Source organism: Microtus ochrogaster, unplaced genomic scaffold (assembly GCF_000317375.1).
Source record: "Microtus ochrogaster isolate Prairie Vole_2 unplaced genomic scaffold, MicOch1.0 UNK8, whole genome shotgun sequence".
NCBI classification, from domain to species: Eukaryota; Metazoa; Chordata; class Mammalia; order Rodentia; family Cricetidae; genus Microtus; species Microtus ochrogaster.
Genome location: NW_004949106.1, coordinates 4,417,521 through 4,422,693, shown reverse-complemented (window position 1 = coordinate 4,422,693; position 5,173 = coordinate 4,417,521). Strand labels below are relative to the sequence as shown.

The following is a 5,173-nucleotide window of genomic DNA, read 5'->3' as shown; positions in this document are numbered from 1 at the left end:
ACCTCCAGCCGCGCCGCCGCCGTGTCCGCTGGACGCCCGGGCGGCATCGGCTCGCACCGCACTGAGGGCGCAGGGCGCGGGGTGGGGGGCGCCTGCACGTCGGGGACCCGGGAGCCTGATCCAGCAGAGCCCGGGAGAAACGGCCAGAACCGGGCCGCGGGGGACCTCCCTCAGGACGGCGCTCCAGAGCAGAGCGGGGCGGGTGCTGCTGCGGAGCGAAGGACGTGAGCATTCCTAGAGGCTTCGCGAAGGATGAAAGGGACCCGCTGAGGTCATGGAGACAAATCTCATCCTAAATTCCTCCCGAAAGCTGAGTCAGGGGCGGCATGCCTCAGTTTCCCCATCTGTAAGAACAAGACAGTTAACACACATGTCACACACAGACACGGGGTGGGGTCAAGATGAAAAATGTATTATTAAAATCGCATTTGACTTAGAGAGGACACTAAAAACTAAATTTTGCTGTACAGATACTTGGCACTTCCCATGTGTTTTTTCTGCAGCATCTTCTTTGAATCTCCTTTTAGAAAAAAAATAAGTAATAATGTAAGGTTGAAATGTAAGAGTATGCCCCCTCAGTACTTACATGGTGCCTATCTAGAGAGCTACTTGGTTTGTAGATCAACTATATTTATGCAGGAAGAAAACAATACTTCTTCACCCCGAATTATGGATGTGCATACTTTTTGAATGTGGGTACTCAGTATTGTGTGTCTCCCAACGCTCATTTTCTTAGTAGCAGTGGTTCATATAGGTCTCTCAGACACAATGAGTTTTTGAGGTTCCTGGATACTGGCACATCCTTAGACAAGCCAGCCATCATCTTCTAGACCACAGTACTTGGCTAGGGGGTGAACATAGTAGTCCAAAAATTCAGTGTGGGGCTTTCTTCGGATCTGTTCAGGAAAATGTAAAACTATTCAAACTAGTATCACTGAAACTGAAAGCTCTAGCTCAGGCAACAAAGACCACTAGAGTCGGCCAGGAAGTCAACGTGGGAAGAGAGGTTGAGATGAAGATGAGGGTGCCTGGCCCCGGAAGGGGCAAACGTGTCCAGTCAGTCACTTTAATTTACTTTCGGTCACGGGTCACAAGAAAAGCCATGCTGTGTTTGTCCTTAAATGTGTCATCATAGGCATCACTGATGGACCACTAAAGGTCCAATTCCAGTCCTATTGACTCGGGGCCAGCATCCTCTGTGATAGGAATCCTGCGGGATGCCGTGAGCCAATCTCTACCGTTAGACCCAGGAGTCCCGCACCTGCAACCCTTAGCATTCCATATTGACTGACCATGGTCTTTTAACTGAAAAGGACAGAAACGAACACAGGCAAAGTGGATGTCCTGGGTTGTCATTGTTGGGGATTGGTTGGGTTTTTTTTTTGTTGTTTTTTTTTTTTGAGGTATTGTTATCCTTATAAAGCAATCGCAGCTGTCTAAAACTTCCAAATATATCGACCACAGTGACTGAAGTGACAAAACTTACTTGACTATACATTTTTATAGCAAAATCATCCTAAAATTATAAGACTTCAATGCCTGACTGCCACCACCATCCATGTAGGTTGCCCCTGATCAGGCCCCTGACTGGGTCCCAGCCTTTTCTTGTCCTGCTCATTCCAAGAAAATTCTTAACTAGCCAACTAGCTTAATATTCAAAAATGTTACTTTGTAACATTTAAATACTTCTTTGTAATTTAAATACTTCTCCTGTCTTGTAAGACTCCAAACATTTAGCAGTGACTTTCTCCTGGAGGAGGGGGGTATGCGGCCCTTAACATCACACATGTGACAATGTCTTAATCTTCCCTCTGATATCTCCTTTTTTCTGTGGAGATGACCAAGTTTGTAGGTGTTTATCCTGACCTCTTATCCAGAGTGAAACCCAAAAGCCTATTTCAAGACATTTAACCTGCAGAGGCCTCCCAGGTCCATAGAGGTGGCCCTAGAGACATGTCTGTATGGTTTTATACATTAAGAAAGCTTCAAAAGTGAGATACTTTTGTCTCAAGAAATATGTTGCAAGATGAATGTTTAGGAACTCCCATAATTCAGAGACTGGAAAACAACCTCGATCCTGTTATGAGTTGTTACAGGGGGTAAGGCCTTTGGAAGGGCCAAAAGTCATGAAGGCACTCCTAACAAGTGGGGCTAGGGAAAAATGCTGGGACTGAGCCCCTGGAAGCTGTCTCATCCCCTCTGTCATGCCAGGATAGAGGTAACAGTTTGCGACCCAGAGTTAGGCCCACCCAAGCCCAACCGTGCTAACCGCTTGCTCTTGAACTTCCTCTCTTCAGAGTCATGGAAAGTGAGTTTTGTTGCATTTAATCCACCAGTCTATGCAGTCCGTGCTGATTCAAGACTTGTCTCTCTCTTCATTCTCTCTTCCTCTTTATCAGAATTCCCCTTGTGCCTGGCAGAACTGGAGTAGTTTGGAAGCATTTCAGGACTCTGGCAGCAAGGGAGGCGCTTTCCTTCAGTTCAACAAATGGGTGTAGTCCCTGATACACCCTACACCTTCACTCTTTACATTTCAAAGGAAGTGCACACACTTTTCAAATCACAGCACTCGAAGGGTGGAAAGAAATGACAGAAATTAATCACCTGAGCACAAGATGGCCTTGGAACACCCAGATCTATAGCAGTTCGTCCATCAAGAAGAAAGTAAACAGAGCCGTAGCTAGGAAATGGTGGGGGGGCAAACGATACCCATTTAAAGTCCTGTGCACATCTGTGTCATGAGCACACGTGTGTTCACACCTACATGGGTTGTATCATGCTTGAAGATCAGAGGACAACACTGATTTTTTGTTGTTGTGGTGGTGGTTGTTATTGTTTAAAAGATTCATGTGTATATATCTGCGTGCCTTTGTAAGTGTGTGTGTATCTGTGTCTGTGTGCCTTTGTGTGTGTATATATGTCTATGTGCCTTTGTAAGTGTGTGTGTGTATATATGTCTGTGTGCCTTTGTAAGTGTGTGTGTGTGTCTTTGTGTGTATATATGTCTGTGTGCCTTTGTAAGTGTGTGTGTATGTGTTTGCTTGTCCTTATCTCGCAGGTGCCATGATGACAGAGGACAGCAGGATCCCCTGGAACTAGAGTTACAGGTGACTGTGAGCTTCCTGATGTGGATGCTGGGTACTGGACCCAGGTCTCTGAAGAGCAGTAACCACTCTTAACCACTGATCTGATCCATCTTTCCATCCCAAAATATTAACAATAGGTTTGGGATGTTTGTGTGTGTGTGTGTGTACATGTGTTTGCTACTTTATGAGACAGGGTATTACTTTCTAGGCCTACCTAGCCTGGGACTAACTACATAAACCAGGCTGGCCTCAAACTCACAGAGATCTGTTGGTACTGACTCCTGAGTGCCCAGCTAACCTCTGGTTTCTCTACTTACTTTCTACTTTGTTTGAGACAAGGTCTAACTTTCCCATACTTCAGGTAGGTGGTCCCGGCCTTCTGGGGATTCTCCTGTCTCTGTCTCCCATTTCCCAGTCAACCTCGAGGAATTCCGATGTCCCTGCTTTTGTCACAGCGGCTGTAATTAATTTACCATACCACAATTCACAGATGCCTATGATGAAACAGGCTGTAGATATGAGTGGTTTTTCTCCTAAACTACAGCTTCAGGCCACAATAACTCTGCTAGTCAGCTAGCTGGATGTTTGAAACCTGCCTCAAACTTGGATTGATCCTCCTGCCTCAGCCTTCTGAGGGCTCAGATTGTACACATGTGCCTCCTCCTGTGCTAATTCAAAGGTAATTTTCCTTATCTGAAGACTGTTTTGTTTTTAATGTATTATTTTTACAAACTTCATTCTTTCTTTTTTTATGCAAACAAGTTGAGCGTTTCAGAGACTCCCTCAAAGACGTGAGTGCAGCGTAGATAAATTTGTTATTCCATTGCGGAGGCATCAGCAACATCAATGCGTCTGTGGATCTGGTACTTTGTGTTGTGTTCCTGATTCTAATTTGAACTATCCTTTTTGTTAATAAACCATTTTTTTATCTAAAAGAAAAGCCAAATTAGTCAAATAAATTCGATAAAGAGTTTTTTTAATTAATTCTCGATACTTTTCCTTTAAAAAAGTTCAGATTTCTGCATTTTCTCCCGACTTCAAGCTCACAGTGGTGGCCGCTGAGATCATTTGGCAGCAGCTGTGTTGCTATGCCCAGACGGCCCTGGTCACCTCCAGCACACCTCCTCCATGGGGGCTGGCCCTCTGGGCCATCTAAACTGAAAACTATCAGCTGGTTCCACCTCTGGACACTCAGCTGGGGTTTGCTTTGTGAAGCCTGTGACTGTCGAGATTCATCCTCGGAGGTCCCAGCTTGCGGGATGCTGAGCGTTGCTCCTGGCTAGTCTGAGCTCCTCTCAGTTGACTGCCCCTGCTGCACCAGGCTCCTCTAAACTCCGCTCCTGTGGGCTATGTTCATGTTCCGTAGCCTAGCTCGGCAAATCTGGGCACAGGGGTTCTCAGCGGTGTACCTCTTGGATTTGCCTTGAGGCGGCCGACCTCAGGGCTATGCCTGTGCAATCTGCGGCACCCCTTACTAATATCTAAATATAACCAATGCGAGAGTCCCTGCTTTATCATACTCAGACGCCCATCTGGGCCAAACTGAATAAAGGACATATACTTTGAGGAGCACATCTGTGACATTAGGGTCCTCTTCTGCTTCTGCCTGCCTTCTTTTTCTATGAGTTGCTATAACTATCAGGGATACTGTTCCTTTCTCTTCCTCCTATCTTCCTACATCTTCCTCTGGCTTGTAACAGAGCCTTTGGGCTTCTAAATGTTGTAGTAGAACTAGATCTAAGGCACTCTCAGAGGAGACAAAATTAGAAGAGCTTTTTAAAATGTCATCCTTGTATAACTGACAAAATGTATATGAATTTCTCAATAAGTTCGATATAATTTCTCATTTAAAGAACCAGCTTCACAGCTAGGCGGTGGTGGTACACACCTTTAACCCCAGCACTCCAGGAGGCAGAGGCATGTGGATCTCTGTGAGTTCAAGGCCAGCCTAGTCTACAGAGAGAGAGAGTTCTCATATGGCCAGGGCTACACAGAGAAATCCTGTATTGAAAAAAAAATGAAGAAGAAAAGGAAGAGTAAGGAGGAGAAAAAGAAGGAGAAGATGATGAGAAAGGGGAAGAAAAAGA

General features: G+C 45.4%; 1 protein-coding gene across 2 annotated transcripts in view; it reads right to left on the bottom strand.

The window, feature by feature from the left end:
* The window catches only part of Hecw2 (HECT, C2 and WW domain containing E3 ubiquitin protein ligase 2), a 302,139-nt gene extending 301,876 nt beyond the window's left edge, over window positions 1–263 (bottom strand). For both annotated transcript variants that reach the window (XM_026788844.1, XM_005366360.2), the window contains exon 1: window positions 3–263. The gene's annotated coding sequence lies outside the window, so the exon portion shown is untranslated. The remainder of the gene's footprint in view (window positions 1–2) is intronic.
* Between the last annotated feature and the right edge of the window lie 4,910 nt (window positions 264–5,173).